The sequence below is a fragment of the Rana temporaria genome, chromosome 3 (genome assembly GCF_905171775.1).
Source record: "Rana temporaria chromosome 3, aRanTem1.1, whole genome shotgun sequence".
In the NCBI taxonomy this organism is placed as follows: domain Eukaryota; kingdom Metazoa; phylum Chordata; class Amphibia; order Anura; family Ranidae; genus Rana; species Rana temporaria.
The window spans coordinates 185,532,038-185,556,598 of NC_053491.1; the positions used below are offsets into that span (position 1 = coordinate 185,532,038).

Below are 24,561 nucleotides of genomic sequence, written 5' to 3' on the forward strand. Positions count from 1 at the left end.
AGGAATAGTGCCCCAAGGGCCGCATAAAGGCTAGTAAAGGGCCACATCTGGGCCCTCGGGCCGCAGTTTGGAGACCGCTGGTTTAGGCCGATACGTATTCTTCTACATGTTTTTGTTTAATCAAAATAAGCGTTTATTGATTGGTTTGCGCAAAAGTTATAGCGTCTACAAAATAGGGGGTAGTTTTATGGCATTTTTATTAATATTTTTTTTTTTACTAGTAATGGCAGCAAGCAGCGATTTTTATCGTGACTGCGACATTATGGCGGACACATCGGACACTTTTGACACATTTTTGGGACCATTGTCATTTTTACAGCGATCAGTGCTATAAAAATGCACTGATTACTGTGAAAATTATACTGGCAGTGAAGGGGTTAACCAGTAGGTGGCGCTGTAAGGGGTTAAGTGTTTCCTAGGGAGTGCTTCTTACTGTAGGGGAGATGGGCTGTGTGTCAAATGACACTGATGTCTGCTCCAACTACACGGAGCGGCGATCAGTGTCATTGTCACTAGGCAGAGCGGGGTGATGCTTGTTTACACAAGCATCTCCCCGCTCTATCTCTCCGTGAGACGATCGTGGGTGTCCCCGCGGCGATCGAGTCCACAGGACCCACAGTCGGCTCACGGAGAAAGCAGCAGGGTCGCGCAACGGCGGCGTGATGCGCGACCACACGGCTTGTTGGGCTTTTTTATGTCCTTGAAATACCAATAGTGAGATCTCCTTGCCATCGGTTTCTAATCTGTTTCTGTCTATTTGTGTCTCTGTTTGCCTTTGCAGGTTTTATCAACTCCTGTTGCTTTCTCCATAATATAAAAAAATATATAAATGGAAACAGGTAGAATAGGAACCTGTACTAATGGTAGAAGAAGGTGTGCTGACTCAGGAACTCGTGTGCATAAATCTAACCAATCCAGTCCTCAACAGATAAAAGAAATTATCAAATGGTATCAACTAGAAGTGTATTTTTTAACCACTAGCTGCCCAAGCCAATTCTGACCCTCCTTCTCTCATACATTTGAAGTGCACCCCCTAAGGAGCCGCAAGTAGAAAGGGATCCCCCCACTCTGCACAGCCAGGCACACCACATTTCCACAGCACACTTTGAGGCAAGGAACAGTCTAGTGCTTTGTTTTGTATTTTTAACATGGGATGCCCACTTGACTTTAGCAGAACATTCAGGGACAAACTTCCTCTGTACAGCTATTTACACTCCTCAGCTTCCTCCAACACAACTCATGCTTGGAGCACTACAACTCTCAGGACCAGCTGGCACTGATGGATAGGTAGCAAATGCCCTTTACAGGCAGGAGCCGTCGGTCCATTGTTTGTGTAGCAAGGTCCTAGTGCCCAGCTGTCCTTCTGTAGCTACTGATCCCAGCACAACCTCTTTGGGCACTGCCAGCCCACCTGGCTACAGCTGCCCCTTTCTCCTGCCCTCTTGGCTGAACATACCCAGTCCTCCCTGGCTGTGGGCGGGCCTCTTACCCACAGATTATGGCCCAGAAGAGACTGGAGACCTGGGGACAAGCTGGCATTGAGATAATGTAATGTAATGCTACATCCCCCCCCCCCCTCTTGTTGCTGTGTCTAATTGTGTTGGTAAATGTGTTGGTAAATGACTGGAGACATCTCTCCGCAGGGGATGTGTATTGAGAGGCTGCCTGCTTACCATAATCCCTTTATGTTTATCTGTAGTTTCTGTTTCAATGTACAAGTGTTCCGTTCCCATTGGTTCTTCCTTGTCCCCTACCCCCTCCCCTCTATGACAAGGCTAAGGGGAGTGTCCCTAACTGTGTGTAAAAGTGTATGTTTTGTATTTAATAAACAGTTAATGCTCTGCATGTTTAACCCTTAACACTTGTGTGGCTTGTCTCGTGATTGAGGGGTTAAGGGCTGGTTATGGGGAATCTGCAGGCTGCCGGTGCGTTTGGAGGACAGGAGACACAGGTCTGGCGGAGGTGTCATCCTGGGATATCTGAGATCCGTCACATAAAGGTAATAAATGTTTTCCCTAAATAGCTTCCTTTACCTTAGTAAAAGGAGCAGGAGGGCCAGGACGCTCTCTACTTTGCAGATAGAGAAAGGAGATGTGTGTTAGTGGGCGTCCTGACACTCCTGCTCGCCCCCTTAAGAGGCTTTCTCCACACCAAGGAGAAAGCCTTGCATTACGGTGTTGAGTTACAGACAGAAGAACAGGAAGTGAGGATTTCTTAAAAGAAATAAGGACATTTAAAAGCAAAATCGAAGGATGAGGTAAGTGAAGGAGGACTGCACTAAGGTAAAGGAAGCTATTTCGGGGAGAAAAAAATTCCTTTACAACCCCTTTAACATTTACCAGCTCACCTTGCTGTCTTCCTCCCTGGAGATTTTCCCAGTAGTGCTCTCCTTCTGCTGTCCTGTGCCTCCAGTGAGGACACCCCTGTGTGACGTGAAGAGGGTCCCTTCCCGCACAGGAGCTCCCAGACCTGAGATCACCCCCCCCCCCCCCCCAAACAAGGGGGCTACCGTCAAGGGTCTCTGACAGCCTCTTAACACTCCATCATCAACTTCCACCCAAATTCCACTGCCTCACCTAGGCCAACCCAGAGTATTTGAGGGGGCCTGCCCCCTGCCAACCCTAGAATGTCCCCTGCAAACCCTAGGATGTACGGGTATGTCCTAAGGGTGGGAAGTGGTTGAATATGTCGCCTTTTTAATAAAAAAAAAAAAAAAAAGCATATTTTGCTGCTATACTGACCTTAACAGTTTGACAGCTTCAGCTCCACTCCTTTCTCTAGCTTTGTAAATGAGGTGACACTCTGCTGACTTCCACCATCCAATCAAATGCAAACAAAAATCCTGTTTTTTTAATTTTCCTTGCAAATGATTAAAGTGATTGTAAAGTCAGAAGTTTTTTTATCTTAATGCATTCTGCTGTGCAGCAGCCCCCCTCAGGCCTTGTAATAATTACCTAAGCCCCTTCCCAATTCTCCTCCTTATTGGCTGAGACAACAGCGGAGCGCCATGCTGTCAATCAGTCAGTGAGCCAATGAGAGGAGAGAGGAGGCAGGGCCTTGTTGGGGTTCCATGTCTGAATGTACACACAAAGCTGTGTCATGGCTTGGGTGCCCCCATAGCAAACTGCTTGCTGTGGGGGCACTCATCATGGGGAGGGGCTAGAGGGACCTGAGCAATGGCCACTGGTGCTCCATTTTTTGGTGGGGTGGCTTGTCCGCTCGCTAGACCTGCTCCCAAGCCCGCCAGCCCCGCACTTACCCCATCCAGCGGCTTTGGCTGCTTCTCCTCCCACAAAATCTGGTAACTTTTCCTCCCGGCCAATACAGTCTCAGGACCCGCTTCCTATCCTGATTGGCTAGCAGGATAAGCCACTGGCCCTGAGAAAAGAAGGATTTGGACTGTTCTGTGCAAAACCACTGCACAGAGCAGGTACAGTAAGTATGACACGTTTGTTATTTTTAGGCAAAAAAACAAAACAAGCCTGTAGTATCACTTTAAGTGATCTTTGCAAAGTCAAATTTCACCACATTCACTAAACTTTGGAGCAAATCCCTTAGCAAGTGCAACTTCCCTTGCAAAGTGAACAGCCTATTACCCCCAATGTTTGGCATGCTGGGTAAGAGCTATCACCCTAAAGCCTCAGGCCTCGTACACACGACCGAGTTTTTCGGCAAAAACCAGCAAGAAACTTGCTGTTTTGTTTTTTTTGCCGAGGAAACCGGTCGTGTGTACATTTTTCGACGAGGAAACTGCCGAGGAATTCGACGAGCCAAAAAGAGAGCATGTTCTCTTTTTCCTCGACGGGAATGGAGAAAATTGGCATGTCGAGTTCCTCAACAGCCTAACAAGGAACTGGACGAGCAAAACGATGTGTTTCGCCCGTCGAGATCCTCGGTCGTGTGTACGAGGCCTCATACACATGATCGCATTATACGACAGGAATTGTGTGATGACAGGTTGTTGTCAGAAAATCTGACCGTTTGTACACTCCATCGGACAATTGTTGTCAGATTTTCCATGGACAAATGTGGAATAGCATGCTTTAAAATTGTCTGCCAACAATTGTGCGTTGCAGGATTTTCCGATCGTGTGTACACAAGTCCGTCTTACAAAATTCCAAAGTACAAACACGCATGCTCAGAAGCAATGCTCACCATAACACAACATTAGCAGAAGTTGCCCAAAGGGTGGCGCTAAAGAGCTGAAAAACCACATAGTTTCCTGTTTGTGGGCCGACAATTCTTTCCCGTTTGTATGCAATACAAGTTCCTGGGCAACGCCCTTCGGACAAAAGTCCTACGCTTTGTCCGCAGGAAATCCGATCGTGTGTATGAGGCTTAAGATTTAAAGTTTTGTGCTGCATTAAAACTCCATATGACGGTGTTAACAAATTCTTCATAATGTAAAAATGTCCAGATAAATGTCCAGTTGTGAGAGCATTGCATCTCTTTATGGCCCTGCGGGGGAGTTACAGACATAAATTATTTGCCATTACAGTACTTGAGCATTACAAAAAGTCTGCAGCTACGGGCTGCACCAACGCACACATAAAAGTAAAATATCAGTTTAGGGCAGAGTTGGCATTTATTTTTCCAATCAGCACAGCGACTGGACATTTTTTTTTATAAATTCTTCATTAGCTGTAAATGTCATATAATCAGCTATGTGCGTCCACCACATAATTTCTCTAAAGACTGTCTGCAGAGGCATAATAAATCTCTACTTAAAGGTTATAAGGCTATTCCTTATCTTTTGAAAAAAAAACAGCTTGTGCAGTTTCGTGGAATTAAAGGGGTTGTAAAGGTTTGTTTTTCATTTTCTAAATTGGTTCCTTTAACCACTTCCTTACTGGGCACTTAAACCCCCTTCCTGACCAGAGGACTTTTTGCGATTCGGCACTGCGTTGCTTTAACTGACAATTGCGCGGTCGTGCGACGTGGCTCCCAAACAAAATTGACGTCCTTTTTTGCCCACAAATAGAGCTTTCTTTTGGTGGTATTTGATCACCTCTGCGTTTTTTATTTTTTGCGCTATAAACAAAAATAGAGCGACAATTTTGAAAAAATATTTTTTACTTGTTGCTATAATAAATAGCTCAATTTTTTTTTTTATTTTTTTTTTATCCTCAGTCTAGGCCGATGCGTATTCTACATATTTTTAGTAAAAAAAAAAAAAAACGCAATAAGCGACTGGTTTGCGCAAAAGTTATAGCGCCTACAAAATAAGGGACAGAATTATTATTTTTTATTATTTTTTTTACTAGTAATGGCGGCGATCTGCGATTTTTATTGCGACTGCGACATTATGGCGGACACATCGGACACTTTTGACACATTTTTGGCACCATTCACATTTATACTGCCATCAGTGCTATAAATATGCACTAATTACTGTAAAATGTGAATGGCAGGGAAGGGGTTAACACTAGGGGGTGAGGAAGGGGTTAAATGTATTCCCTATATAGTGTTCTAACTGTGGGGGAAGGGGGGTGACTGGGGGAGGTGACCGATCTGTGTCCCTATGTACAAGAGACACAGATCGGTCTCCTCTCTCCCTGACAGCACGCTGTCATTGTGAGGGCCGGCAATGAGAAATGATCTCATATATAAACATATGAGATCATCTCTCATTGGCCGCACAGATCGCCTAGCAAACGGCCACTCCGATTGGCCGTTCACGGCGATCTGTGATTGGCTGTGTCCAAGGGACACGGCCAGCACAGAAGTTCCCCGCTGCGCGCTCGGGAGCGCGCGCGGGGAACGTGGAAAGGGGCGGACGTCAAATGACGGCGCCCCAGAGAAGTAGAACCACCCTGCGGCTGTATATAGTCGTACGGCCGTCGGGAAGTGGTTAAGCTAGTGCATGGTTGGTTCACTTACCTTTTCCTTCGATTTCCCTTCTAAATGTTTTCTTTCTTTTGTCTGAATTTCTCACTTCCTGTTCCTCCTCAGTAAGCTTTCCACCATCATCCGAGCCGTTCTGGCTGGGGGTTAGTCAGCCAGAACGGCTTACTGAGGAGGAACAGGAAGTGAGAAATTCAGACAAAGAAAAAAAAACATTTAGAAGGGAAATGGAAGGAGAAGGTAAGTGAACCAACAATGCACTAGCTTAATAGGAACCTATTTAGAAAATAAAAAACAAACCTTTACAACCCCTTTAATGAACGCCAGATAAGTAAGGACTGTTAGGCAGTAAATAGCGATAAGCTGATAGCAAATATCCCACTTTTTCAGATAATTCAGATAGAAATAAATTGAATAGGGAGAGCACCAAATCAAAGGTACCTGCTGTGTATACAGGAATTTCTACAGTGACTCATGCTGAGTGCTTTCTTCATTCATTCTGTCTCCCTTAGGCCTTATTCACACGGGCATACCGATCTGTACCCATACAAAGGGCCGTCTTTAGCCGCCTGGAATGCACAGGTGTTCCAAGCAGGGCATGCAGGCAGCCCGTAGAAATCAGTGACAGGTAGCTGGCTGAACAGACCTCCACACACATCAATGCAGGTCTGATGCACAGATCCAAACACAGTCTGTCTGCATCCTGATTGGGGCATCAGACCTGCATGGATGGGCACTCCAGGATGCGTGTGGAGGTCCATACTCCCGACTGCCTGTCATTGATTTCCACAGTTGCCTGCATGCCCTCGCATGAAACACCTGTGCATCTCATGCAGCTGAAGACGGCCCTTTGTATGGGCATACAGATCCCGCATTGCCATCTTGGTACTCCCTCAGTCATCGAAGGTTAGCTGCCTCCAGAAGTAAATGGCCTCCAATTACGCATGCAGTTCTGCCCAGTACTGGGACAGGGTGGTCCAGTGCCCAGGGCAAGGATCCAGAATTGCACCTCCGGCTCTCACTGTTATTACATACCGTAGACATGGGCATCCGCTCCATAGGGCAAGGGAGGGCGCTTGCCCCCCCCCTAGAAACCAGTGCCATGATCCTTGGGGAGAAAAACAGCGGGCAGGAAGCAAGGCGGCGGCACGGCGAATCCAATTAGAGACGCTCTCTCTCTCAACAGAGGGCCAATCAGAAGACTCTGGGGACTGGGGGCATCATGGGAAATGTAGTTCCTTAAGAGTGGTGGCCCCAGCGTGTCCACAGACGCCATGCTAAAGCCCCCAGCATGCAAGCACTCTGCTGGGGGGGGGGTTACAAGAGAAAAAAAGAGAATACTGTGCTCATGCTGGGTGAAGCCAGAGAGAGAGCCACGCTGTACCTGCACCAACCAGAGAGCCACGCTGTACCCGCACCAACCAGAGAGCCACGCTGTACCCGCACCAATCAGAGAGGGAGTCATGCTGTACCCGCACCACCAGAGAGAGAGCCCAGCTGTACCCACACAACCAGAGAGGGATAAAGACCGAACCCTCCTGTTCACCCCTTTTCCCGTCCACTGGCCAATGTCACTTTCTACACCTGCAATCGTCTGGGATACAGTATGTGATGTGGAATCCCAGGAGACTGAGGCAGCAGGGACACGTAATTCTCATCTAGGCAAGAAAAGCAACCAGGGATAGTGGGTCAAGGAATAACGTGTGAAAAAAAGCAAAAATCAAAACAAAAAAAGGTTTAAACAGTGCCTCCTGTGGAGGAGGTCAGGAGTGCAGGGAGCTATAGGTGGTCTGGGGGGGGTGAAGATATGTTTAAAAACCAAACAGTTATTATTATTATTATACAGGATTCATATATTGCCAACAGTTTGCGCAGCGCTTTACAACATGGGGGCAAACAGTACAGTTACCACACAATTCAATATAGGGGGGATCAGAGGGCCCTGCTCGTTAGAGCTTACAATCTAGAAGGGAGGGTTATATATTTTGTGAGCGCAGAGGCCCTTGCGATATTTGCAGAACTGTTGATCAGATCTACATTTTCAGGAAAGAATACACTTAATTTGTTTTAGTGCACACAAGCTTTGTATATTACCAAATTTTGGTAAAATATAAAAGATGGATTGTGTTGAGTAAACAGATACCAAATATGTCAAGCCTTAAAGGGAATGCAAATGGAATTACACAGAGCGGCTCTGAACCATCTCTTCTCAGGTGTTCTACCAGCACTTCAGGCTCCTCCTCTTCTCGGTGTGCCACCATAAGAAGCCTCTTCCTATGCTGGCACACCTACAGGCTCGATCCCAGGCTGCGTTGCCTGTGTCCATAGACACAGAAAGCATGTCTTTTCCCCACCCCCAGCTCCCCGGTCACAGGATTTGACTGACAGCAGCGGGAGCCAATAATTCCTGCTGCTTCAGAAAAGCCTGTTAGAGTGAATACTTTTGCCTCCGAACTTCCAATCGACACCTTTCTCCAGTAATACCAGACTAAATCTTCAGCAGACAGAGCTCTGTAACTTCAGCATCCAGGCCCCCAGATCACCCACCTGAGACCTCACGAACAGAAAGCACATGGCAGCGTTGTCCTACAGGCTGGACTGATCCTCTGCAGGAAAAGACCCCAAAGCTCAGTCTCTCAGAGTATTTATGCAGTTTCCCAGCAGCCTTCAGGGCCCTGCTCCCTGGGATTAACAGGGCTGCATATATATTCATACTGCCATCTACATAGCTCCACACCTACAGTATGTTCCAGAGAATTCTCACAGCTCTCTGGAAAGCAGAGGAAGCTATCAGACTGGTAGCAGCTGAGAACATTGAACTGACCTAATTAATCAGCTGCACTGGTTACAGTGAGCACAGCTACATTTACCTAACGGAGTAAATATAACCCCACTGGTTACAGTGAGCACAGCTACATTTACCCAACAGAGTAAATATAACCCCACTGGTTACAGTGAGCACAGCGTCTCCCCGCAGGGATGTAGGAAACTGTCGAGAAACTCAACGAGCCAAAAAGAGAGCATGTTCTCCGTTTCCTCGACGGGAATGGAGAAAATTGGCTTGTCGACGGCTTCACAAGGAACTCGACGAGCAAAACAATGTGTTTCGCCGTCGAGTTTCTCAGTCGTGTGTACGAGGCCCAGAGGCGTACTAAGCATGGGGCGGAGGGGGCGGGCCGCACCGGGTGCCACACCCTGGAGGGGTGTCAGGCCGACGACCCCCCCCTCCGCGAATGAAGAGGACTGTAGCGTGCGGCATGATCGTAGCGCGGTAACAGGGAGGCAGCGCTAGCGGCAGTCTAGGTAAGGCACAGCTGAAGCGTGGCTTTTCAGGGGGGGTGACTCGTGCGAGCCGCCCGTACCCATACCCGGGACTGCAATTATCCCCTTCTCTGTGGCAGCGCAGCGCCCGCGGCTCTGATAGATACGGCTGTGACTGTCTGACACTGACAGTCACACAGCCTAGGAGCGTGAAGCTGCAGCCGCCTCCCCCTGTGCTGTGCTGCCTATGTGTGTAGTGTAACACGCGGCGCGCTGATGATCATGGGTCTGAAGGCAAGGGGGGTGTGTGCACTATTGTAAGGGGGGGTGTTCTGTATATGAGGGGTGTTCTGTATTGTGGGGGGGTGTTCTGTATTGTGGGGGGGTTCTGTATTGTCGGGGGGGGGTGTTCTGTATTGTGGGGGGTTCTGTATTGTGGGGGGGTTCTGTATTGTGGGGGGGTGTTCTGTATTGTGGGGGTGTTCTGTATTGTGGGGGGGTTCTGTATTGTGGGGGGGTTCTGTATTGTGGGGGGGTGTTCTGTATTGTGGGGGTGTTCTGTATTGTGGGGGAGTGTTCTGTATTGTGGGGGGGGTGTTCTGTATTGTGGGGGGGGTTCTGTATTGTGGGGGGGTGTTCTGTATTGTGGGGGGTTCTGTATTGTGGGGGGGGGTGTTCTGTATTGTGGGGGGGTTCTGTATTGTGGGGGGGTGTTCTGTATTGTGGGGGTTCTGTATTGTGGGGGGGGGTGTTCTGTATTGTGGGGGGGTTCTGTATTGTGGGGGGGGTGTTCTGTATTGTGGGGGGGTTCTGTATTGTGGGGGGGTTCTGTATTGTGGGGGTGTTCTGTATTGTGGGGGTGTTCTGTATTGTAGGGGGGGTCTGAACTGTAGGGGTGGGTCTGTATTGTAAGGGGGTTCTGTAGGGGGTCTGTATTGTAGGGAGGGGTCTGCACTGTCCAGAGGTGCAGTCTAATGTAAAGGGGTGCAGTGTAATGTAAAGGGGTCCAGTGATGCAGGGTGCTGTGTAATGTAAAGGGGTCCAGAGGTGCAGGGTGCTGTGTAATGTAAAGGGGTCCAGTGATGCAGGGTGCTGTGTAATGTAAAGGGGACACGTGGTGCAGGGTGCTGTGTAACGTAAAGGGGTCCAGAGATGCAGGGTGCTGTGTAATGTAAAGGGGTCCAGAGGTGCAGGGTGCTGTGTAATGTAAAGGGGTCCAGTGATGCAGGGTGCTGTGTAATGTAAAGGGGACACGTGGTGCAGGGTGCTGTGTAACGTAAAGGGGTCCAGAGATGCAGGGTGCTGTGTAATGTAAAGGGGACCAGTGGTGCAGGGTGCTGTGTAATGTAAAGGGGTCCAAAGGTGTTGTGTAATGTAAAGGGATCCAGAGGTGCAGGGTGGTGTGTAATGTAAAGGGGTCCAGAGATGCAGGGTGCTGTGTAGTGTAATGTAATGGGGTCCAGAGATGCAGGGTGCTGTGTAGTGTAATGTAATGGGGTCCAGAGATGCAGGGTGCTGTGTAATATAAAGGGGTACAGAGGTGCAGGGTGCTGTGTATTGTAAAGGGGTCCAGAGATGCAGGGTGCTGTGTAATGTAAAGGGGTCCAGAGATGCAGGGTGCTGTGTAATGTAAAGGGTGCAGTGATGCAGGGTGCTGTGTAATGTAAAGGGGTCCAGAGGTGTAGGGTGCTGTGTAATCTAAAGGGATCCAGAGGTGCAGGGTGGTGTGTAATGTAAGGGGTCCAGAGGTGCGGGGGCTTTGTAATGTAAAGGGGTGCAGTGATGCAGGGTGCTGTGTAATGTAAAGGGGTCCAGTGATGCAGGGTGCTGTGTAATGTAAGGGGTCCAGAGATGCAGGGTGCTGTGTAATGTAAAGGGGTCCAGAAGTGCAGTGTAATGTAAAGGGGTCCAGAGGTGCATGGTGCTGTGTAATGTAAAGGGTGCAGGGTGCTGTGTAATGTAAAGGGGTCCAGAGATGCAGGGTGCTGTGTAATGTAAAGGGGTCCAGAGGTGCAGGGTGCTGTGTAATGTAAGGGGTCCAGAGATGCAGGGTGCTGTTTAATGTAAAGGGGTCCAGAAGTGCAGTGTAATGTAAAGGGGTCCAGAGGTGCATGGTGCTGTATAATGTAAGGGGTCCAGAGATGCAGGGTGCTGTTTAATGTAAAGGGGTCCAGAGATGCAGGGTGCTGTTTAATGTAAAGGGGTCCAGAGGTGCAGGGTGCTGTGTAATGTAAAGGGGTCCAGAGGTGCAGGGTTCTGTGTAATGTAAGGGGTCCAGAGATGCAGGGTGCTGTGTAATTTACAGGGGTCCAGAGATGCAGTGTGCTGTGTAATGTAAAGGGGTCCAGAAGTGCAGTGTAATGTAAAGGGGTCCAGAGGTGCATGGTGCTGTGTAATGTAAAGGGGTGCAGGGGGCTGTGTAATGTAAAGGTGTGCAGGGGGCTGTGTAATGTAAAGGGGTCCAGAGATGCAGGGTGCTGTGTAATGTAAAGGGGTCCAGAGGTGCAGGGTGCTGTGTAATGTAAGGGGTCCAGAGGTGCAGGGGGCTGTGTAATGTAAAGGGGTCCAGAGGTGCAGGGTGCTGTGTAATGTAAGAGGTCCAGAGGTGCAGGGGGCTGTTTAATGTAATGGGGTCCAGAGATGCAGGGTGCTGTGTAATGTAAAGGGGTCCAGAGATGCAGGGTGCTGTTTAATGTAAAGGGGTCCAGAAGTGCAGTGTAATGTAAAGGGGTCCAGAGGTGCATGGTGCTGTGTAATGTAAAGGGTGCAGGGTGCTGTGTAATGTAAAGGGGTCCAGAGATGCAGGGTGCTGTGTAATGTAAAGGGGTCTAGAGGTGCAGGGTGCTGTGTAATGTAAAGGGGTCCAGAGGTGCAGGGTGCTGTGTAATGTAAGGGGTCCAGAGGTGCAGGGGGCTGTGTAATGTAAAGGGGTCCAGAGGTGCAGGGTGCTGTGTAATGTAGGGGGTCCAGAGGTGCAGGGTGCTGTGTAATGTAAAGGGGTCCAGAGGTGCAGGGTGCTGTGTAATGTAAGGGGTCCAGAGGTGCAGGGGGCTGTTTAATGTAAAGGGGTCCAGAGATGCAGGGTGCTGTGTAATGTAAAGGGGTCCAGTGGTGCAGTTGTGGAGAGGGGGTACACAGTAGTGTCGAAGAGATATTGAAGGATGCAGGGGGCACAGTGGGGTGTTTTTACATTTTACCATGGGGGGGGTGCCAGATTTTGGATCCGCCCCGGGTGCCAAATGTTCTAGGTACGCCCCTGACGAGGCCAAAGGGGTTGCAAAGGTTCGTTTTTTATTTTCTAAATAGGTTCCTTTAAGCTAGTGCATTGGTGGTTCACTTACCTTTTCCTTCGATTTCCCTTCTAAATGTTTTTTTTCTTTGTCTGAATTTCTCACTTCCTATTTCTCCTCAGTAAGCTTGCCCCCATCATCTGGCTGGGGGTTAGTCAGCCAAAACAGCTTACTAAGGAGGAACAGGAAGTGAGAAATTCAGACAAAGAAAAAAAACATTAAGAAGAGAAATCGAAGGTAAAGGTAAGTGAACCAACAATGCACTAGCTTAAAGGAACCTATTTAGAAAATTAAAAACAAACCTACAACCACTTTAAAGGAACATATTTAGAAAATAAAAAATGAACCTTTACAACCCCTTGAAACACTCTCAGTAGAAAATCATGTCTAAAGGGATGCAGACCCTGCAGTTTTCCTCATTAGAGCCCTGCAGTTGCAGCAGCAGATTGATAATTATGAAACCACTCCCATTAGATTCACTTTCCGCATGGACACAGACAAACACACAGGGATTTCTTCAGAATAACAAAAGGAATGAATCTGCAACACATTTTGTTAAAATCCCTGCAACGTACATTGAACACCCAGAGGGGAATGGTTTTTTTTCTCAACAAAAGGATAGTTACTCTTTAAACAAATAGTGTATGCAACACAAAAAAAAAAAAATCACAAATAAAAATGTATAAAAAAAGAATATTAATAATGAGGCTGCCTTCAAACTGGGGTGCTTTGCAGGCGCTGTTGCGCTACAAAGAGTGCCTGCAAAGTGCCCTGAAAGAGCCGCTCCTTTATATCCAGTGTAAAAGCCTGAGGGCTTTCACACTGGAGCGTTGTGCTGGCAGGACGGTAAAAAAAGTCCTGCCAGCCGCATCTTTGAGGCGTTGTAGGAGCGGTAAATATATAGCTCCTACAGCGCCCCTGCCCAATGAACTCAATGGGGCAGCGCATCCAAACCGCCCGAAAAGCGGCGCAAAGTAGCGTTTTTGCGGGCGGGTTTGACCCTTTTTCGGCTGCTAGTGGGAGTTAAAACCACCCCCGCTAGCGGTCAAAAATCGTGGAAAAAAACTACGGTAAAGCACCGCTAAAAATAGCGGCACTTTACCGCCAACACCCGCGACGCCTTAGTGTGAAAGTACCCTTATTGAGACAAAATCGAGAAAAAAAATCAGCATAAAAATATTTTTATTAAAGGGGTTGTAAAGGTAAATGTTTTTTTCACCTTAATGCATCCGCTGTATCACGGGAGCGCGCTCGCAAAAGCTTTCCACCATGCCCTTAATCTGACAGAAAGTATTGCAAATTTATTTACAAATAAACATAAGGTGTGAAGATGAAAAAAAAGTAAGTTTAAATATTAACGGTTAAAAATAATAGCCTTAAAACAAAAATAGGGGGGGGGGGGCGTTATTTGAAACAGTATTAAACCCAAAAACAAACATTTATTATATTGCAGCTTACCAATTCTTGGCTACATTCCTTTTCTTTTTTAGGCTTTCTTTCTTTTATTTTCACCTTGTTATCAAGCCAGTAAGTCTGTTGTTTTTCAACAGAACAAGCTCTCCTGCAAATGTAGAGTTTTGAGAAAAAACATTTACTGCGACAGTGTGCTTACAATGATTAGCATTTTCATTTTTCATCTAAAGCCTTTATCTCAAAAAAAAAAAAAAAAAATCTGTTGCTGTAATTGCTTGCGTAACTGAAGTGTGAGCTGGAGTTTGACTTCAATTTGTTAGTGTTTTTAAATATGCTTGTTCATCTAACACTTTTCTCTCTCCTGACTGACAATGCTGCTGTCCACTGGGGCCCCCTGTCCCCCTCCATCCAGAGTGGGGGGGCACTCTAAGGCTGCATTCACACCTAAGCGACAGCCGCGTACGCGTGTAGCGGCAGATTTGCCGCGATTACAAATGTTTCTTTTTTTTTTTTTCTAAAGTATTCCCATTGCTGTCTATGGGAAAACGCGCCTGTCGCGTGAAAAAAAGGGTCCGGGACTTTTTTTCAGGCGACAGGCGTTGCGCGTCTATGAGATGTGAACCATCTCCATAGACGGCAATGGGAATTCTCCCCTCTAGTGACAGAAGCGTCCCGCGTCGGGCGTTTTGTCGCTTAGGTGTGAATGCAGCCTAATACAGAAGGAAAAAACGACAGAAAGAGATCTAATGCAGCCAACACATCTAATAATTAGTGAGATGCAATATGTTTCATTTTTGTTTTTGGGTTTAATGCTGCTTAGGACTGATAAGGGTAAACTAAGGGTTAATAATGGGTTAAATAGAGAAAAATTGTATATAAAAATACTTTTTTAACTGTCAGGTTGTTTTACCTAACATGATATGTAGATGAAGCTCGGTTCTTTGATCTGCAGATGAATGAAATAACAATGTTACTTTGTATCTCTCTATTTTGGATCTGAACAGTGTTGATAGATATTGTATCAGATGGTATCGTTTCTGACAGCAGGAGGTTCTACAGATGCTGTATTTACACACAAATCCTCAACTTTCATTTAAACGAAAAGTTCACTTCCAGACCGATGTACGACTATATACGGCCACACTTTAAAGATGGATATCTCGGTAACGGCAGCAGCTGCTGCCACAACCGAGGTATCCATCTTTAGTGTGAGCGGTCCTGTTAACGATAACGGCGGTCTCCGCGGCGGATTCGCCGCGAGATCGCCGTTATCGGCGGCGGGAGAGGGGCCCCCCTCCGCCGCTTACCGGAGCCGTCGGTAGCGGCGGAGGCAATCGGGTCCGCTCGGCTGCTGTGTGGGAATGCGAGTGAGGGAAAAATCGCCCCCACCCGTCCCCATAGCTCTGCTGGGCAGAAGTGACGTCAAAACGTCAGTCCCGCCCAGCGTCTTAAAGAAACATTTTAATTTTTATTTTTTTGCATTTTAGTCTAAATATGAGATCTGAGGTCTTTTTGACCCCAGATCTCATATTTAAGAGGACCTGCCCTGCTTTTTTCTATTACAAGGGATGTTTACATTCCTTGTAACAGGAATAAAAGTGATCATTTTTTTTTTCCCAGTATAAAAAATAATAAAATAAATAAAAATAAATAAGAAAACCATTTTTTTTAAAGCGCCCCGTCCCGACGAGCTCGTGCGCAGAAGCGAACGCATACGTGAGCAGCGCCCGCATATGAAAACTGTGTTCAAACCACACAAGTGAGGTATCGCCACGATCGTTAGAGCGAGAGCAATAATTATAGCCCTAGACCTCCTCTGTAACAAAAAATGCAACCTATAGAATTTTTTAAACGTCGCCTATCGAGATTTTTAAGGGTAAAAGTTTGACGCCATGCCACGAGCGGGCGCAATTTGTAAGCGTGACATGTTGGGTAACATTTTACTCGGCGTAACATTATCTTTCATAATATATAAAAAAATTGGGCCAAATTTATTGCTGTCTTATTTTTTTATTCAAAAAAGTGATTTTTTTCCAAAAAAAGTGCGCTTGTAGGACCGCTACGCAAATATGGTGTGACAAAAAGTATTGCAATGATTAGCCATTTTATTCTCTAGGGTATTAGAAAAAAATAAATATATAATGTTTGTGGGTTTTAAGTAATTTTCTAGCAAAAAAAAATGTTTTAGTCTTGTAAACACCAAATCTGAAAAACACCCACGGTACTGAAGTGGTTACAGGTAAAAAAAATGTGCAATCAATATTTATTTATGTTTAACTAGGAGCCTGCAAAGCATTGGAATGCATTTCTTGCATGGCAAGATTCCTGCAGACTGTCGGCGTATCTGTCTGCTTGTACCTTGTACAGGCAGGCAGTTATATACTGACAGGAAGAATCTATGAACTACCAGAGCGCTCTCAGAGCCCTGGTAACTAATTGAGGACTACAAGCCGATAGCTGCAAAGGCTGCCGGTACTTGTAGTTCTCCCATTTACAGAATTCTGTGATAAAATTGTGACAGCGAGATCGGGGAGAAGATCCCCAGCTCGATGTCACTACAGGCAGTGGATTGGGGAGACGTCAAATTTAACACTGGGTGTGCCACAGTATAGTTGCAATGAATAAGAAAAGAAGGTTCATGTCCTTTATAAGGCATGTTAGGATGTGTTGGCAGCCCGCTGCCCAACACATAATAACACACTGCGGAGGTAGAGGAAACTACGGCAATTTGCATATGGGGCATCTGGTTAGGTCTCTCTAAACACCAGAAATCCGGGCAGGAAAATACAGCGGCGGGTCTTCTTCCTCGTCCTCCCAGCGTTGTCTTCTAGGGAATGGGGCGCGCTGCCTTCTGGGAACTGTGTGCATCCCAGAAAGAAGCCGCCCATTCACAAAAGCGCCGCGAGACTCGCGCATGCGCAGTACAAAACGGGCAGTGAAGCCGCAAGGCTCCACTGCCTGTTTCCCTCAGTAAGGATGGCGGCGCCAGGAGCTGCCAGGATTGAGCGATCGGCCCCGGGGGGGCCGACATCGCGGGGGCCTAGGACGGGTAAGTGTCCTTATTAAAAGTCAGCAGCTACAGTGTTTGTAGCTGCTGACTTTAAAAAAAAAATTGCGGGTGGAACCCCACTTTAAGCTCTTTGTGCATGAGGCCTAAATGTTCTCATATAACACTTTTTGGGTTCAGCATGACTTTAACATGCCCCATGTCTGTAAGACTGATCCAACTCCCAGCTCATTCAGAAACCTATAAAAGCATGCTAGTCTAGCTAATTCAGATCACAGTCTTACTTGTAGGCTATAGGCTCTAGAGCAGACTTCCTAAACAAAGGGCCAGTTTGTTGTCTTTCAGACTTTAGGGGGGCTGCACTGTGGCCAGTGAGAGTAGAAAATGTCCTGGCATCAGAAGGAGAAAACAATGCCCCATCATGGTATTAGGGGGAGTAGTAATGCTCCATCATTAATATCAATGGGAAGAATAGTGCCCCATCATTGGCGTAGGTGGGAGGAATAGTGCCCTATCATTGGTGTAGGTGGGAGGAATAGTGCCCCATTAATGGTATAAGTGGGAAGAATAGTGCCCCATTAATGGTATCGTGGGAGGAATAGTGCCCGTCAATGGTATCAGTGGGAGGAATTGTGCCCCATCAATGGTATCAGTGGGAGAAATAGTGCCCCATCATTGGTGTAGGTGGGAGGAATAGTGCCCCATCATTGGTGTAGGTGGGAGGAATAGTGCCCCATCATTGGTGTAGGTGGGAGGAATAGTGCCCTGTCATTGGTGTAGGTGGGAGGAATAGTGCCCCATCATTGATGTAGGTGGGAGGAATAGTGCCCCATCATTGGTGTAGGTGGGAGGAATAGTGCCCCATCATTGGTGTAGGTGGGAGGAATAGTGCCCTGTCATTGGTGTAGGTGTGAGGAATAGTGCTCCATCAATGGTATGATATCAGTGGGAGGAATAGTGTCCCATCATTGGTGTAGGTGGGAGGAATAGTGCCCTGTCATTGGTGTAGGTGTGAGGAATAGTGCTCCATCAATGGTATGATATCAGTGGGAGGAATAGTGTCCCATCATTGGTGTAGGTGGGAGGAATAGTGCCCTATCATTGGTGTAGGTGGGAGAAATAGTGGCCCACCAATGGAATCAGTGGGAGGAATAGTGCCCCCATCATTGGTGCCAATAGGAGGAATAATGCCCCATCAATATTGTCAGTGAAAGGAATAGTGCCCCATCATTGGTGTAGGTGGGAGGAATAGTGCCCATCATTGGTGTAGGTGGGAGGAATAGTGCCCCATCAGTGGTGTAGGCAGATCCGTCGCTACAGGACAGGCAAAACAAACAATTGCTTGGGGCCCCGAGCTGGCCTGGGGCCCCCAACTTCCCCTTCCCAGGCTGTAGTGTGGCCGAGCTCCTCTTCCTTCCACCTGGAGTCCTGTCAGTCTGACTGGGTAACGCGCGTGGTACAGGAGATTCAGTTTCCTGTTCCCGGCTGGACTGACAGGAAGTGCACACTGAGTGCTCACTTCCTTTCAGTCCGGCAGGGAAGACAGGAAACTGAATCTGCTGTACCACGCGCGGTACCCGGCACTATCTGATAGGGGACTGGGGAAGAGGAGCTCGGCCACGCTACAGCGGCAGCCTACAGGGAAGAACGGGAGGTAAGAATAGAAAAAAAAATTAGTGTAGGCTTCGCATGCGGGGGGGGGGGGGGTGGTGTGCTTGGGGGCCCCCATTTTGATTGGGGCCCCCAAATTCCTTCAAACGGCCCTGGGTGTAGGTGGGAGAAATAGTACCTCGTCAGTGGCAGGAACTATGCCCCACTGTTGCTGACAGTGGAGGGAATAGTGCCCTATTATTGGTGTCAATGGGAGGAATAGTGCCCCATCAATGGCAGGAACTATGTCCCACTGTTGATGACAGTGGAGGGAATAGTGCCCTTATTTTGGTCTCAATGGGAGGAATAGTGCCCCATCAATGGCAGGAACGATGCCCCACTGTTGATGACAGTGGAGGGAATAGTGCCCCAGGGGCTGATTAATAGCAAGCAAAGGTGAGACCACTGCCCTACAGCACGAGTCTCCAAACTTTCTGAACAAAGGAGCAGTTTTCAGACTTCAGGGGGACTGTACTCAGGAGTAGAAAATGTCCCAGCACCAGTGGGGAGTAAATGATTGGTGTCATTGGGAGGAAATGTCCCCTTCATTGGTGTCAGTGAATAAAATAGAGCCCCAAGGGCCACATAAAGGCAAGCAATGAGCCGCAGTTCGGAGACCCCTGATATAGAGGAATGCTGTACAGCCCGATCTATCATCCTCCCGCACACAGGTTGGACAGAAGCCTCGGCCAGCACACAAGAGGTTACAGTGTGTGTGTGTGGGAAGATGTGACGTCACACCGAGGGCTGGGACTGAGAGTATGTGGCAGAACCTGGAGATCTGTCTTCTCACCCCGCCTCTTCTACACCAACCAAATGACATTGGATCGCAGGCTCCGCCCCTCCCATCACAGCCAGTACATTGCTCTCAGACTCCGCCCACCCAGGCATTGTACGGAGTGAGCTGTGGCTGCGCTCGCACTCTTCACTGCTGACTGTTCGGACCGGCTGCTGCGCCTGTGTGTGGTAAGTAGTGTACGGCCGGTCGGTGTGTGTGTATGAGGGGGGTAGAGGCTCTCCCTAGTGATGACCTTCATTGTGGAGGATTGTAGTGTGTCTGCTCTTTGTTCTATTACTACTGGAGTCATTGGGCTGACCTGAGAGGGGCTGATTCCTGTACACCTAGGTTGTCTGCTCATTGATCTCTCCGTATCATTAGGAGTGCGCTCAGTCATTGGACTATGGAAGGGAAGTGTCTGAATGTATTGCAGGCTTGGAATGGATTTCTTCTGTTTAGGAATGGCTGCTCTTTATTTTATCAAATCTGAGTTTACAGCTGTGCCCTTGTACTGGTCAGAGGGGTGATCTGGGGCTGCAGGGGTTAACGGCAGTGCCAGCGACTGTGAAGGACTTGTGCCACTCGCCCACCCCCTCCACCATTCACAGAACTGGTATTATTATATGTTCAGTGAATGGGCAGAAGAGGATCCTGTCATTCATCGCTCCTCCTCTGCCCATAGGTGGCATGTGGGAGAATACAGATAAAAGTTCTGTGACTGGTGGAGAAGTGGGGCAAGCTTTTGTAGTCGCAGCCCCAGAAGATCAGCACTCTTGACTAGTATTCAGGGGCATAATGGCACATGGGATACATGGTCATCTTAATGCATGGGCACTGCTCAGGGACCCCAGATGCATGGGGGCACCATGATGATCTTGCATGACATACTTGCATTTTACTAAGCTGTCCCAGGAACCTGTAACGTGCCCTCCTAACCTCCCCTGTATTATGCCCTTTTTGTTAATTAATCTATGATTTATGGCATGTTTTCTCAAGGAGAATGCTTGTAATCCAAAGCACTCACATATGAAAGCGAGTTTCCCCATAGAAGTCAATGGAAACGACTTCTAAAGAAAGCTCCATTTGTGGTAAAAAAATACGCCAATTTTGTTTGGGAGCCACAACGCACGACCGCGCAATTGTCAGTTAAAGCGACGCAGTGCCAAATCGCAAAAAGTGCCCGATTGTTGACCAGCAATATGGTCCGGGGCTGAAGTGGTTAAATGGAATACTATCTTTAAAAAAAAAAAAAAATCTAATACTTGCCTGAGCCCCATTTTGATCCAGCAATGTTGCACGAGACACTTGGCTGACTGGGATTCCCCTCATTGGCTGAGACAGCAGCGCAGCCAGCCAATGAGGAGAAAGAGGGGCATTTAACCACTTAACGCCCGCCGCACGCCTATTTACGTCTACAGAATGGCACATACAGGCAGATGGGCGTATATATACGTCCTTGCCTTCTAGCGGGTGGGGGGACCCCCCCTCGCGGCGGGCGGCTTACCTCGGGGAGCGATCCGGGACGACGGCGCAACTATTTGTTTCTAGCCGCCCCCTCGTGATTGCTCCCCGGACCTGAAGAACGGGGAGAGCCGTATGTAAACACGGCTTCCCCGTGCTTCACTGTGGCGGCGTATCGATCGAGTGATCCTTTTTATAAGGGAGACTCGATCGATGACGTCAGTCCTACAGCCACACCCCCCTACTGTTGTAAACACACACTAGGTGAACCCTAACTCCTACAGCGCCCCCTGTGGTTAACTCCCAAACTGCAACTGTCATTTTCACAATAAACAATGCAATTTAAATGCATGTTTTGCTGTGAAAATGACAATGGTCCCAAAAATGTGTCAAAATTGTCCGATGTGTCCGCCATAATGTCGCAGTCACGAAAAAAAACGCTGATTGCCGCCAATAGTAGTAAAAGAGAAAAAATTAGTAAAAATGCAATAAAACTATACCCTATTTTGTAAACGCTATAAATTTTGCGCAAACCAATCGATAAACACTTATTGCGTTTTTTTTTTTTTTTTTTTTTTCTACCAAAAATAGGTAGAAGAATACGTATCGGCCTAAACTGAGGAAAATTTATTTTTTAATATATGTTTTTGGGGGATATTTATTACAGCAAAAAGTAAAAAATATTGCATTTTTTTTTTCAAAATTGTCGCTCTATTTTTGTTTATAGCGCAAAAAATAAAAACCGCAGAGGTGATCAAATGCCACCAAAAGAAAGCTCTATTTGTGGGGGAAAAAGGACGCCAATTTTGTTTGGGAACCACGTCGCACGACCGCGCAATTGTCTGTTAAAGCGACGCAGTGCTGAATCGCAAAACCTGGCCTGGTCATTTAGCTGCCTAAAGGTCCGGGGCTTAAGTGGTTAATGAACACTGAAGATTTCAAACTTGGATTCCCCATCACAGCTTCATATATGAATTATGTGTAACTTAATGGAATAGAGGCTGTTCACTCAGCAAGACCACCATTCACATTGCAAAGCCAATTAGGTAAATGCACTATCATGTGATTGGGTGTACAGAGTCATCTTAATTGCTACCATTCACTATACAAAGTGTACATGAGCTCTCCAGAATGACTAACCTCTGTTCCTGGAGGAGAAAGCTTTGTAGAAAAGTGTGTTCAAAAGTCTCCAACTATCAGAGGGCCCTTCACTCCTCCTAATCCATTTAGTTCTGAAGGACTTAGACAAATCCCTTTCCCACAGCCCTCTGAGTGGTGGGATCTGAAAATTAGAGGTAAGATTAAACTCTGAATGGGTGTGCATGGCTAAGGCAAATCCTTCCCGCATCACCTCACATTACGGCTTTCAACTTCTTCCAGTTTATAGAGGTTTGGTTATGTGCTCATTGTTTTAGATTGCGGCTCGTGTTGGTTCTTGTCAGTATTCTGACAATTGGTGCTTCAATTGTAAATAAAGGCACCACGTTTGTTTTGTGCCATTCCCAAAGCCAGATAAAGTTTATCCTAACGACAAACATTAAAATAAATGACAAACATGTCATACTGCTCTGTAAAACGGTTTTGCACAGGGCAGCCTCGATCCTTCTCTTCTCGGGTCCCCTGCCAGTGCTCCTGGCCCCTCTGTCCTGTTGTGGCCCCAGAGCAAGTGGTGTGAAATGGGGGGGCACCCAAGCAGGCATGCTCCCAAGCCACTGCTCTGCATGTCCATTCAGCCACGGCTTTGGGCCCCCCCTCCTTATAGGCTGTCTTGTTGTGACTAGGAGCAGTACTGTCTCAGCCAATGAGGAGAGAGTCCCCAGACAGCCAAGGCACTTGTGCACATTGCTGGATCAAGAGGGAGCTCCGGTAAGTATTGGGGGGCTGGGGGGAGAGAGGTGGCGGGGAACTGCTATACACTCAGCCTTTATAACCACTTTTCCACTTCAGCTTCGGGAAGGTTTATGCCCCCCGTCCTTCATGACCAGGCCATTTTTTGGGAATACAGCAACGGTTATTTAAAAAAAAAGCACAAATTTTATTTGGGTAGAGTGTCACACAACCGCTCAATTGTCAGTTAAGCCCCATACACAATTAGATTTTCTGCAGATTTTTGTCTTCAGATTTACCAAAACCATGTAGTGAAAGGGCCCATCTGATTGCATACAAATTGAAACTTAAGGTTTGACCTCATATATTATATGGCTTTGGTAAGACGAAAAATCTGCAGAAAATCTAATGGTGTGTATGGGGTCTTAAAGGGGTTGTAAAGGGGGGGGGGGTGTGTTTATTTTTTTTTTCACTTGCCTTTTCCTTCGATTTCCCTTCTAAATGTTTTTTTTTTTCCTTTGTCTGAATTTCTCACTTCCTGTTTCTCCTCAGTAAGCTTTCCACCATCCATGGGGGTTAGTCAGCCAGAACAGCTTACCGAGGAGAAACAGGAAGTGAGAAATTCAGACAAAAAAAAAACATTTAGGAGGAAAATTGAAGGAAAAGGTAAGTGAACCAACAATGCACTAGCTTAAAGGAACCTATTTAGAAAAAAAAAACCTTTACAACCCCCTTAAGACCCCATACACACTATTGGATTTTCTGCAGATTTTTGTCTTGCCAAACCCATCTAATATGAGGTCAAACCTTAAGTTTCAATTTGTATGCAATCAGGTGGGCCCTTTCACTACATGGTTTAGATAAAAACAAAAATCTGCAGAAAATTTAATCTTGTGTATGGGGCTTAACTGACGATTGAGCGGTCGTGTGACACTCTACCCAATTTTTTTTTTTTTAACAAATATAAAGCTTTCTTTTAGTGGTGTTTGATCACCTCTGCCGTTTTTTACCTTTTGTGCTATAAACAAAAAGACAGACCATTGTGAGAAAAAAAATTTTTTTACTTTCTGCAATAACATACAAAAATGTAAAAAAAATTATTGAATTTCTTCATGAATTTAGGTCAATATGTATTCTGCTACTTTTTTTTTTTTTTTTTTTTTATTGCTTTGCTCAAAAGTTGTGTGTGTGTTCTGATATTTTGCGGCAGACCAACAGACACCTAACAGACACTTTTTGGGGACCAGTGACGCTAATACAGTGATCACTGCTAACAAATATGCTCTGTCGCTGTACTAATGACACTGGCTGAGAAGGTTAACAGGGAGCAATCAAAGGGTTAAATGTATGCCTAAGTTGTGCTTACTCACTATGGGGTAGGTGCTTTAACTAGGGGGAAGACAAAGATCAGCATATCTGCTTAGCAGAAATACAGGATCTGTGCCTTCCCTTCTGACAGAACGACAATCTGCCTTGTTTACACTCAGCCCTCAAAATCTGCTCGCAAAATGCGAGTACATTTTGAGGGCAGGCGAGTGTGGGCTGCCTGGGAGCAGGGGGGGGCGAGCAGGGAGAGGAGAGTCCCTGCTTCCACTGCAGCTGCTGTTGCCGCAGTCGCCGCCTGTTCCCCCCCCCCCCCCACACTATTGTAGCCAACCTTTGCTGGGTGGGAGAGGAGCCGCCGCGTTGTTCATACCGCGGGGAACATGACAGCTTTCAATTCAATTGCTGCGTTCCCCGCTGTGCGTGTCATATACAGCCCCTCCCCCCTTGTCCGGCAAACTTTGATAGACAAATCGCCTATCCCATCCATTGGATGGGTGGTCTGTCTATCAAAGTTTCCCGGACAAGGGGGAGGGGCTGTATGACGCGCACGGCGTCGGCGGGAAACGCAGCTATTGAATTGAAAGCTGTCAAGTTCCCAGCGGTTTGAACAATGCGGCGGCTCCTCTCCTACCCAGCAAAGGTTGGCTACAATAGTGGTGTGGGGGGACTCTGGCTGCTGCTGCAATAGTGGGGGGAAGGGGACG

General features: G+C 47.1%; 1 protein-coding gene across 1 annotated transcript in view; it reads left to right on the forward strand.

The window, feature by feature from the left end:
• The first annotated feature begins 19,332 nt into the window (after positions 1-19,332).
• The window catches only part of CSRP2 (cysteine and glycine rich protein 2), a 39,472-nt gene continuing 34,243 nt past the window's right edge, over positions 19,333-24,561 (forward strand). Inside the window, exon 1 of the mRNA XM_040343958.1 lies at positions 19,333-19,431. The gene's annotated coding sequence lies outside the window, so the exon portion shown is untranslated. The remainder of the gene's footprint in view (positions 19,432-24,561) is intronic.